Source organism: Rana temporaria, chromosome 5, assembly GCF_905171775.1.
Source record: "Rana temporaria chromosome 5, aRanTem1.1, whole genome shotgun sequence".
NCBI lineage: Eukaryota > Metazoa > Chordata > Amphibia > Anura > Ranidae > Rana > Rana temporaria.
In genome coordinates this window covers 26,272,366-26,284,464 of record NC_053493.1, presented here as the reverse complement: position 1 = coordinate 26,284,464, position 12,099 = coordinate 26,272,366, and the positions used below count along the sequence as shown (strand labels likewise).

Below are 12,099 nucleotides of genomic sequence, written 5' to 3'. Positions count from 1 at the left end.
GTCCCAAACAAAATTGGCGTCCTTTTTTTCCCCCAAATAGAGCTTTCTTTTGGTGGTATTTGATCACCTCTGCGGTTTTTATTTTTTGCGCTATAAACAAAAATAGAGCGACAATTTTAAAAAAAATTCAATATTTTTTACTTTTTGCTATAATAAATATCCCCCAAAAACAGATCTAAAAATTTTTTTTTCCTCAGTTTAGGCCGATACGTATTCGTCTACCTATTTTTGGTAAAAAAAAAAAAATCGCAATAAGCGTTTATCGGTTGGTTTGCGCAAAATTTATAGCGTTTACAAAATAGGGGATAGTTTTATTGCATTTTTATTTTTTATTTTTTTTTTACTACTAATGGCGGCGATCAGCGATTTTTTTCGTGACTGTGACATTATGGCGGACACTTCGGACAATTTTGACACATTTAAATTGCATTCTTTATTGTGAAAATTACAGTTGCAGTTTGGGAGTTAACCACAGGGGGCGCTGTAGGAGTTAGGCTTCACCTAGTGTGTGTTTACAACTGTAGGGGGTTGTGGCTGTAGGACTGACATCATCGATCGAGTCTCCCCTATAAAGGGGATGACACGATCAATGCGCCGCCACAGTGAAGCACGGGGAAGCCATGTTTACATACGGCTCTCCCCGTTCTTCAGCTCTGGGGAGCGATCGCGACGGAGCGGCTAGAAACGAATAGCCGCGCCGTCGTCCCGGATCGCTCCCCGAGGGGATCCGACCTCCGCATGTAGCCCCCGACCCACGTCTAGGCAGGGACGTACAGGTACGTTGATGTGCCTGTCCGTGCCATTCTGCCGACGTATATCTACATGCGGCGGTCGGGAAGTGGTTAATCCTTCTCTGTTCTGAACACTTCCTGGTTGTCCGTTTCCTGATGACCACAGTGCTGGGAGCTTTCTCTCTGTGGTCACTAATCAAGGAGGTGTGATTACTGTGTGTCTAAAACTCCTCAACACCAATCAGTTTCGTTTTACAAACCATCACTGCCCTGTATTGGCTCTGTGGCTCTGTACATCACAGAAGCAGGAAACAGCATGCAAAAACTGAAACTGCAGGTACATTATATGATTGATTATCTATGTTTAATCATTTTTAAAAGGAATCAGTTAACTATTATGTCTCTATACCCTGTAAACAATCATTTCAGCAACAAACATTTTTTTCCCATTACAACTCCTTTAAGCCTCGTACACATGCTCGGTTTTCTCGGCAAGAACCAGCGAGAAAAACTGCTGGCAGAGCTTTCTTGCCGAGTATACCGAGCGTGTGCACGAGGCTTTCAGGTTTCTCGTCTGGAAATCTGGCCAGAATCTTGACGAGAAAAATAGAGATCCTGCTCTCTATTTTCTCGTTGAGATTCTTGTCAGCCTGTTTCCCGACGAGAAACCCGAGCGTGTGTATACTTACCTGTCGCCGTGGAAACCCGCGCATGCTCGAAATGACTGTGGTATCTTCCATGACATAGGTAGGGTGTAGCAAAATGGGGGCGACGGCATCGAATGTGACGAGCGCATGTTCGTCGTACACCATGATGTCACTGCGTTTTTGCCTTTCAAGAGAACCGCGGTTCTTTTGAAAGGAGTGTCTGTACACTCGGGCGGCAAGAGATTCTTGTCAAGAATCTCATCAGGAAAACAAAGTTTTTTTCCTGACGAGATTCTGGCCCGTGTGTACGAGGCTTAAAACTAAATCAAAATGTAGCGCCTGGTTACTTCCAAGCACCGGTGCTATTGAAATTTAGAGGGTGATCAGAGTGCTAATGGCTCTGATTCTAATTACAATGTTCGAGTAGGGTCTCTGTTTCAGCTTGACTGTACTGTGGGCTCATTCTGTTGTTGCTGGGGTGTTATCCCACCCCGGGGCGACAGGTGGCAGCAGTGGAGTTAAGGCTTGGGTGTCCTTTACCAGCAGCCAATCAGGAGGGAGTGTCCTCGCTGGGCATGCTGAGAGAGGGTATATATGGAACAGATGCCATGGAGTCTGGGTCTTCTTCCGGAGTGGCACCCACCTTTAGGGTGACCACATCACGGCGCCCCAGCGTTATGAGTGAGTGAGAAACTTATATAGCGCAACACCAGGCCTACCAGGCCGGGGCGTGCATGCCACACGGTGTTCCTGGTTCCGGGGACCATGTTGGTCTGGAACATTTGAACAGCGACAGGGACCCAGTGATCGACTGGGTTCCCAGTATTGATGATCCCAAGCGGTATAGCTGTGGGGAGTCCATCTGAGGAGCACCAATGAGAGGCTGGTGATCCAAAAGCAGAGCTTTTTTTCTCAGAAAATAGGTGCAGGAACTCAACCACGACCCCGTTCAGATTTCACAAACAGTAGAAGGGTCTTAAAGGGGCATTAAATACCAGGATTAGACTACATACAGGATGCAGAGTTCAGGGGGGTTACACACAGAGTGCAGAGCTGTCACTTATAAACACAGAGACCAGACTTCTGTGTTTACAAGTGATTGTGGTGAGCAGGCACCAAAGGGTCTGAGCCAGAGGTGGTGGAACTGAGTTCCCCCAAGTTCCCCCTGGAAAAAAAGCCCTGTCCAAAAGGATGTCGACAAACCACTGGGGATCAAGGTAGCCGGACACTGAAGGATTGATCAGCTATCAGTAGGGTGACCACATTTCCAAACTACCATTCAGGGACACCCCCTTCCCAAAAATCTGATTATGGTGTAACAAATCACAAAATAGTGATTGGACACAAGAGGCGGGATTTATGATTTCTCCAATCACAAGCAGGGGGCGGGAATTGTGCTCCTCCTTGTTAGTGAGTAAAGCGGTGATATGGTGGTCTTTTTTATAAAGATTGGCCCGGGACACGTGGTCACCCTATCAGTCGGTACCTGGGTGACATTAAGAAGGAGATCCAGGCGTAATTCACCCAAGGAGGATTACCTCCGTAGTTGCAATCAGAGAAGGCCTGTGGCCGAGGTGTCTCCCCGACGTTCACCAAGGAGGGTCTGTGGCAGAGACTTTTCCCTAAGTTCCGGGTGATACTCCGGCTGCCAGGTCAGTAAGAGAGGCCTGTCCGGGTACACTATACCCACTCTGGCTGGAGTGGTACGAAAAGTGTTACATATGGGAACAGGACTGTTCCAAATACTACACCTGAATCTGCTGTTCTCCTTCTTCTTTCAAACTCTATCCCTTTCATCACCAGTTCATTGTTTTTACCCGGCTGGGTAATAAAGAGCACAGAAAAGACACTTGTTGCAGACATTCCTTTACTATTGCTATACGCACCATTCACCCCTAGGAATCCGGAAGAGCCACGAGGTAAATGTGCCACCCAAACCAACCAGCAGCTCCTCCGGGGGTAGTGCTACAGAAATTTGCTGCCAAAATTAACACTGGTTAGAAAGCGCTCCTTAGGAGCACAATTAACCCTTTGATCGCCCCTAATGTTAACCCCTTCCCTGCCAGTGTCATTAGTACAGTGACAGTGCATATTATTTGTACTGATCACTTTATTAATGTCACTGGTCACCAAAAATTGTCAGTTAGTGTCCGATTTGTCCACCGCAATATTGCAGTCCCACTATAAGTCGCCATTACTAGTAAAAAAATAAAAAATACATAAATCTAGTTGTAGACACTATAACTTTTACGCAAACCAATCAATATACACTTTTTTTTTATCAAACACATGTAGCAGAATACAGATTGGCCTAAACTGACAAAGACATTTGATTTTTTCCATTGCATATGTATTATAGCAGAAAGTAAAACATCATTTTTTTTTTCAAAATTAACGCTCTTTTTTTTTTATTTATAGCGCAAAAATAAAAACCGCAGAGGTCATAAAATACCACCTAAAGAAATCTCTGTTTGTGGGGAAAAAATAACTATTTTATTTGAGTACAGCATCGCACGGCCGCACAATTGTCAAAGTAACACAGTGCCGTATCGGAAAAAAAGGCCTGGTCATGAAGTAGGTAAATCCTTCCGGGGCTGAAGTGGTTTAAGTAACCCAGTGTAGTATCACAAAAGATGGCCTGGTCAGGAAGGGGAGTAAATCTTACAGAGATCAAGTGGTTAATGTAGATCTAAGCTTCTCAAGTCTCAATGTTGTTTGTATATAGAAATTAAAAAAGATTTAATTTAACCACTTCCCGCCCGGTCAATAGCATATTGACATCCGGGAAGTGGTTCTGTTATTCTGACTGGACTGGACAGCGATCCGTGGTGCGGGGTGTCAGTCTGACACACCGCTACACCGATCTCGGTAAAGAGAGGCTCCAACAGAGGCTCTTTACCATGTGATCAGCCGTGTCCAATCATGGCTGATCACGATGCAAACAGGAAGAGCCGTTGATCGGCTTTTCCTCACTCGCGTCTGACAGACGCAAGTAGAGGAGTGCCGATTGGCGGCTCTCCTGAGAGGGGGGGTATACGCTGATTGTTCATCAGCAGCCCCCCTTGGATGCCCACACTTGACCACCAGGGAAGCCTTCAACATGTGGATGGCCAGGTACATCCCCCATGGTCATCCACATGCTCCAAAACATGCCATACATATGCCAATCAGTGCCCACAAATGGGCACTGACTGGCACCATAATAGTACAGTAGTAAAAACAGTGATGCCCAGCAATGCCACCCACCAGTAATCAGTGCCACTCATCGGTGTTCCTCAGTGCCACTTATCAGTGCCCACATATCAGTGACCATCAGTGCCACCCATAAGTACCCATCAGTGCAGCCTATGAGTGCCCATCAGTGCCACCTTATCCGTGCCAGTCAGTGCAGCGATATCAGTGCCGTCATTGGAGAAGAAAACTTATTTACAAAAAAAAAATTAACAGAAACAAATAAAAACGTTTTTTTCTCAAAATTTACAGTCTTTTTTATTCGTTGCGCAAAAAATAAAACCGCAGAGGTGATCAAATACTACCAAAAGAAAGCTCTATTTGTGGGAAAAAAATGATAAAAAATTATATTTGGGTACAGTGTAGCATGACCGTGCAATTGTCATTCAAATTGCGACAGCGCTGAAAGCTGAAAATTGGCTTGGGCAGGAAGGTGGGTAAGTGCCCTGTATTGAAGTGGTTAGAAAACAAAAAAAAAAAAAAACTTCTCAAGTCATTTCAAAATCCATTTTCTATAATCTGGGTGATCCTGCCATGGGGGTCCTGGCATAACACTTCCTGTTATGGGATGGGGTCTCCCAATTGTGCTTTTATGTTGTCACCCTGTCACAAGGACTTTAGATGGAGACATTACACAGCCATGCTCCACCCCTGAAGTTCATGCAAAGAGGCTGCAGGAGATCAGCAGTATGAAGGTGCAATAAAACGGTTAAACGATCATTATTAAAACAAACCGGCAACCGTTTATAATACGCAGTGCAGTTATGGGGCTCACATCTATTTTAGTCCTCATTCACATCTGCACTTTTTTTTTGTGCGTTTTCGCATAATGGGCTGCCCTACGCGCAACAAACACGCCAACAGAAACTCCCGCGCTTTTTTTTTTTTTACTGCAAGACATAACACACATTTACCAGTCGCATTTCGAAGTGCCATCAACACTTTGCCCTCATTTACACACCGGTGTGACTTATAATGCGACTTGACAGGTCCAAATCGCATGACAAGTCGCACCCTATTGTTGGCAATGGAACTGTACAAATTGGTGATTTTGCGGTGCAGTGCCGATGGTAAAAAAAAAAAAAAGGAGGAAGAAAGTTCCTGCACTATTTTTTTGGGGATTTCATTTGCGACGTGCATAGGACATCTGTACATGAAGACGCACAGATGTCTGCCAAGTCGCACCTGAAGTCGCAGTGACCCGCGGCTTTGAAAGTCTTCAAATTCAACTGAAGTCTCACGATTTCATAGTCGGATTCCGTGAAAAAAAAAAAAAAAAAAAAGTTCCTGCACTATTTTTTTGCGATTTCAGTTGCACCGTGCGTGTGATAGCTGTGCATGAAGTCGCACCGATGTCTGCCAAGTCGCACCTGAAGTCGCAGTGACCCGCGGCTTTGAAAATCTTCAAATTCAACTGAAGTCGCACGATTTTCAAAGTCGCATTCCGTGTGAACAGCATGCTTAATGGCACCAGGTGCGTTTTTCATAATGTTTTATTAGGCAATAAGGATGAGCTCTGGCGTGTTCACATAGAACACGTGCAGAGCCTGCCAGGAAGTGTGCACGGCGCTGCGCTAATCACAGCCAGGGAGACATTTCACGATCCCTGCAGCCGAGCATCGGGACTAAGGATGAGCTCTGGCGTGTTCACATAGAACACGTGCAGAGCTCGCCAGGAAGTGTGCACGGCGCTGCGCTAATAACAGCCAGGGAGACATTTCACGATCCCTGCAGCCGAGCATCGGACAATGTCTGCCTGGCTGTGATTAGCGCAGCGCGGGTGCCGACTTCCTGGCGGGCTCTGCACGTGTTCTATGCGAACACGCCGGAGCTCATCCTTAATCGGGACAATGTCTCCCTGGCTGTGATTAGCGCAGCGCCGTGCACACTTCCTGGCGGGCTCTGCACGTGTTCTATGCGAACACGCCGGAGCTCATCCTTAATCGGGACAATGTCTCCCTGGCTGTGATTAGCGCAGCGCCGTGCACACTTCCTGGCGAGCTCTGCACGTGTACCATACGAACACGCCAGAGCTCATCCTTATTAGGCAACAGGGTGCGACATGTCATGCGATTTGGACTTGTCAAGTCGCATGATAAGTCACACCGGTGTGCGCATTCCCCGGAACGCGCAGCTGTGAACGGGGTGATAATGCGCAGCAATCAGCAAAAAGGGCAATAAAAAGGGAATAATAGAATCAGATCAAACGCAATCATTTAATGCGAATGCTACACAAATACAGCGCCTAGCTTTCTGAGGCTGTTGCGCGCCGCCATTGCCTCAAGTGCTTATTGAATAATCCGGATACGATAACAAGACATCATATGATAAAATATGAGCAGGTTGAATATTAGAACCCATAGCTCAGCCCATGCAATCATTCCCCTCCCCCCTCTGTTTTTTTGCAGAGGAAATCCCCCCCGGTTACCTGGATAAGCTTGAAATAAAGGGAAGCCACAGATGCACCGGCTGGGTATATGACAGCATTGGGGGGGACGTCACAGGCGATGGGATAAGACAGCCATTCGAATGGTTCCTGATCGCAGGGAGGAAGCACAGCTGTGTATCCTGTGCAACGTCAGCTGTGCCTGGGATCTCTCCTCCTCTCCACCCCTCCTCTCAGCTAAAGCACACACAGGAACCTGCTGCCCCAGTGCTACAGGATTCCCAGCAACCACACCAAACAAGCACAGCTGGGTGGAGTTGTCCTTTAACAATGGCTGGAGGCAAGGGGGGGGGGGTACTGCGCTCCCTGGGCCAGATTCAGGTAGGAGATACGACGGCGTATCTCCAGATACGCCGTCGTATCTCTGAGTGTGCGGCGTCGTATCTATGCGCCTGATTCTTAGATTCAGTTACGCATAGATTTGACTAAGATCTGACCGGCGTAAGTCTCTTACGCCGTCGTATCTCTGAGTGTGCGGCGTCGTATCTATGCGCCTGATTCTTAGAATCAGTTACGCAAAGATTTGACTAAGATCCGACCGGCGTAAGTCTCTTACGCCGTCGTATCTTAGTTGCATATTTACGCTGGCCGCTAGGCGGCGTTTCCGTCGATTTACGCAAGGAATATGCAAATTAGATAGATACGCCGATTCAGAAACGTACGTCCGCCCGGCGCATTTTTTTTTACGTTGTTTACGTTAGGCTTTTTCTGGCGTAAAGTTACCCCTGCTATATGAGGCGTATCCTATGTTAACCACTTGCTTACTGGGCACATAAACCCCCTTCGTGCCCAGGCGAAATTTCAGCTTCCGGCACTGCGTTGCTTTAACTGACAATTGCGCGGTCGTGCGACGTGGCTCCCAAACAAAATTGACGTCCTTTTTTCCCCACAAATAGAGCTTTATTTTGGTGGTATTTGATCACCTCTGCGGTTTTTATATTTTGCGCTATAAACAAAAAAAGAGCGACAATTTAAAAAAAATATATATATTTTTTACTTGTTGCTATAATAAATATCCCATTTTTAAAAAAAAAAAAAAAAAAATTTTCTCAGTTAAGGCCGATACGTATTTTTCGACGTATTTTTGTAAAAAAAAAAAAAAAAATCGCAATAAGCGACTGGTTTGCGCAAAAGTTATAGCGCCTACAAAATGGGGAACAGAATTATGATTTTTTTTATTATTTTTTTTTTTACTAGTAATGGCGGCGGTCTGCGATTTTTATTGGGACTGCGATATTGCGGCGGACGTATCGGACACTTTTGACACAAATTTGGGACCATTCACATTTATACAGCAATCAGTGCTATAAAAATGCACGAATTGCTGTATAAATGTGACTGGCAGGGAAGGGGTTAACACTAGGGGGTGAGGAAGGGGTTAAATGTGTATCCTAGGTGTGTTCTAACTGTGTGGGGGGAGGGGGGTGACTGGGGGAGGTGACCGATGCTGTGTCCCTATGTACAAGGGACACAGATCGGTCTCCTCTCCTCTGACAGCACGTGGAGCTCTGTGTTTACACACAGAGCTCCACGTCCCTGCTCAGTTACCGACGATCACGTGTACCCGGCGGACATCGCGGCCGCCAGGTACACGCATCGGCTTCCCAGCAATGCGCCGGGACAGTGTTTACCCGCTGCGCGCCCCCCAGAGGCGCGTGCGGGTAATGCACTTTAAAAGACGTCCAAAGACGTCCACTTGGCACCTGAGAGCCGCGCTGTTGACGTCTTTTGTCAATAGCGCGGGTCTCAAGTGGTTAAGTATGGACGTCGTTCCCGCATCGAATTTTGAAAATTTTATGTCGTTTGCGTAAGTCGTCTGTGAATGGGGCTGTGCGTAATTTACGTTCACGTCGAAAGCATTGGCTTTTTGCGGGTTAATTTGGAGCATGCGCACTGGGTTACTTTCACGGATGGCGCATGCGCCGTTAGTCAAAAACGTCATTTACGCGGGGTCATGTTTTATTTGCATAAAACACGCCCACCTCTTCACAATTTGAATTAGGCGCGGCTTACGCCGGCAGATTTACGCTACACCGCCGTAACTTAGGGCGCAGGTTCTTGGTGAATACAGAACCTGCCTCACTAAGTTACGGCGGCGTAGCGTATCTGAGATACGATACGCCCGCAGAAAAATAAGCCAATCTACCTGAAACTACCCCCCTGTGTCTACTACTACTACAGTACTACAGACATAAAAACAGCAGCTCCGTCCTCCAGCCATAAAGTCATTTATCAACCTCTGATAAGCTACTGGTAATCCACCACCCCACAACACACACACAAAAAAAAAGCATGGCGTGCAATGGATGAGGGATGTAGACCGTTCCTGGTGAGGAACCGTTGAAATAATTTTTGGATTTTGGGGAACCCCTGCTAAAACCCCCAAAAAATTGGAGATCAATGGGACAAATGGCCCTTACATAGGTGACCGGTAAGAAGATTGCCCCTTAGGTAGGTGACCAGTGGGAAGTATGCTCCTTACATAGGTGGCCAGTGGGAAGAATGCTCCTTAGGTGGCCAGTGGAAAGAATGTGTCTTGGATAGGTGGCCAGTTCGAAGAATAGGTTATAGGTAGGTGGCCAGTAGGAAGATTGCCCCTTAGTTAGGTGGTCAGTGTGAAGAATGCTCCTTACATAGGTGGCCAGTAGGATGATGGCCCCTTAGGTGCCCAGTGGGAAGAATTCCTTTTACATAGGTTCCGGTAAGAAGATTGCCCCTTAGTTAGGTGGCCAGTGGAAAGAATGTCTCTTAGATAAGTGGTCATTAGGAAGATTGCCCCTTACATAGGTGGCCAGTAGGATGATTTCTCTTAATTCAGGTGGCCAGTGAGAAGATTGTCCCTTACATAAGTGGTCAATAGGATTATTGCTCCCTTACATAGGTGGCCAGTGAGAAGAATGCCCCTTACACAGGTGGCCAGCAAGAAGAATGCCTCTTAGTTAGGTGGCCATTAGGAAGAATATCTCTTAGTTAGGTGGTCAGTGGGGATAATTCCCCTTACATAAGTGGCCAGTAGGAAGATTGCCCCTTAGTTAGGTGACCAGTGGGAAGAATGTCTCTTAGATAAGTGGCCATTAAGAAAGATTGCCCCTTACATAGGTGGCCAGTAGGATGATTTCTCTTTATTCAGGTGGCCAGTGAGAAGATTGCCCCTTACATAAGTGGCCAGTAGGAAGATTGCCCCTTACATAAGTGGCCGGTAGGATTATTGCCCCTTGCATAGGTGGTCAGTGGGAAGAATGCCCCTTACATAGGTGACCAGCGAGAAGAATGCCTCCTACTCAAGTGTAGGAAGAATATCTCTTAGTTGGGTGGTCAGTGGGAATAATTCACCTTACATAGGTGGCCAGTGGGAAGATTGCCCCTTACATAGGTTGCTAGTAGGAAGAATGCCCCTTAGTTAGGTGATCAGTGTGAAGAATGCCCCTTACATAGGTGGCCAGTGGGAATATTGCCACTTACATAGGTGGTTAGAAGGAAAAGTGCCCCTTAGTTAGGTGATCAGTGTGAAGAATGCCCCTTACATAGGTGGCCAGTGGGAAGATTGCCCCTTACATAGGTGGCTAGTAGGAAGAATGCCCCTTAGTTAGGTGGCCAGTGGGAAGAATGCCCCTTACATAGGTGGCCAGTGGAAAATTGCCCCTTACATAGGTAACCAGTGGTGGTCAGAATGCCACTCTTACAGACGACCGCAAAAGATCCTCGGTGTCATGCCGCTGGCTCTGCCAAGTGGCGTTGGTCCTAGAATTATGCTGCCACCATCAGGTGGGAGGTCAATCAGCCACAGCTCATGAAACACCCGTCAACCTCTGGAGGAACCCCCCCCATCCACAGAACTCTGGTCTACATCGTCCTATACAGGTTTATCGAGATCACGTAGGTTTCTTTCTCCTGCGTTGAAGACCCATCAAACCCCCAAACTCTGTCCCTTTAACTCATGACGGAATGTTGGCATCCCTTTAAAGAATACAATGTATCACTTGTTACAGCAAAGAGAATGATAAGAGATTTCTTCTTCCTACCCTGGCGGGGGGTCAGTGGTTCTCCTCCTCAGCAGGTGCAGGGATGTCTTCCTCCCCACCTGTGCAAACTGGTGTCAGGTAACCAGAAGTGGCCAGGTGTCACCGGTGATGTCACGGAGACTACAGCTCCCTCCCCCCCTCCGCCAGGCTCCTGTGAAGTCACATGGCCCTGAATGGCAGAGACGTCACTGACTGCACAGAAAGGGATGGCTTGGCTTTCATGTGCTCAGTGCAGGCGTATTGTTAGCCTACAGGGAGGGAATGGCCATTCAGATGTATTCATGATATCTCCCGGCTGCTTAACCCCTTAAAGTGGCTCTAAACTCCAACTGGATGACATTTAGTTTGCTGAAGCACTGCGTACCATCAACAACGCGCATTGTTTTCCATTGTTCAATTCAAATACTGGAGTCTTCCTTTATTCCTTTGTTTTGCATCTCAGTGATGCTGATCTCCCGATGCTGCTAATCTCCTCCGGCTTCTTTCATGGTCCATTCAGACTTGTGCACGGAAGGAAAATGTACTAAAATTCACTCATAAACCCCTTAAAGGGGTTGTAAAGTTATATACCGTATTTATCGGCGTATAACACGCACAGGCGTATAACACGCACCCTAACTTTAAAGGGGTTGTAAAGGTACAATTTCTCCCCCCCCCTAAATAGCTTCCTTTACCTTAGTGCAGTCCTCCTTCACTTACCTCATCCTTCCATTTTGCTTTTAAATGTCCTTATTTCTTCTGAGAAATCCTCACTTCCTGTTCTTCTGTCTGTAACTCCACACAGTAATGCAAGGCTTTCTCCCTGGTGTGGAGAAAGCCTCTAGAGGGGGCAAGCAGGAGTGTCAGGACGCCCACTAACACACAGCTCCTTTCTCTATCTGCAAAGTAGAGAGTGTCCTGACTTGCCTGCTCGCCCTCTCCCCCCTCAAGAGGCTTTCTCCACACCAGGGAGAAAGCCTCACATTACTGTGTGGAGTTACAGACAGAAGAACAGGAAGTGAGGATTTCTCAGAAGAAATAAG

At 46.9% G+C, this 12,099-nt stretch overlaps 1 protein-coding gene across 3 annotated transcripts in view; it reads right to left on the bottom strand.

Annotated features, from left to right (window-relative positions):
- The window catches only part of ICA1 (islet cell autoantigen 1), a 115,137-nt gene extending 103,945 nt beyond the window's left edge, over nucleotides 1-11,192 (bottom strand). For 2 of the 3 annotated variants that reach the window (XM_040352274.1, XM_040352276.1), the window contains exon 1: nucleotides 7,038-7,267. The gene's annotated coding sequence lies outside the window, so the exon portion shown is untranslated. Of the gene's footprint in view, nucleotides 1-7,037; nucleotides 7,268-11,077 lie in introns of those variants that run through there. The other variant, XM_040352275.1, reaches the window with a different exon arrangement.
- Nucleotides 11,193-12,099: the final 907 nt, after the last annotated feature.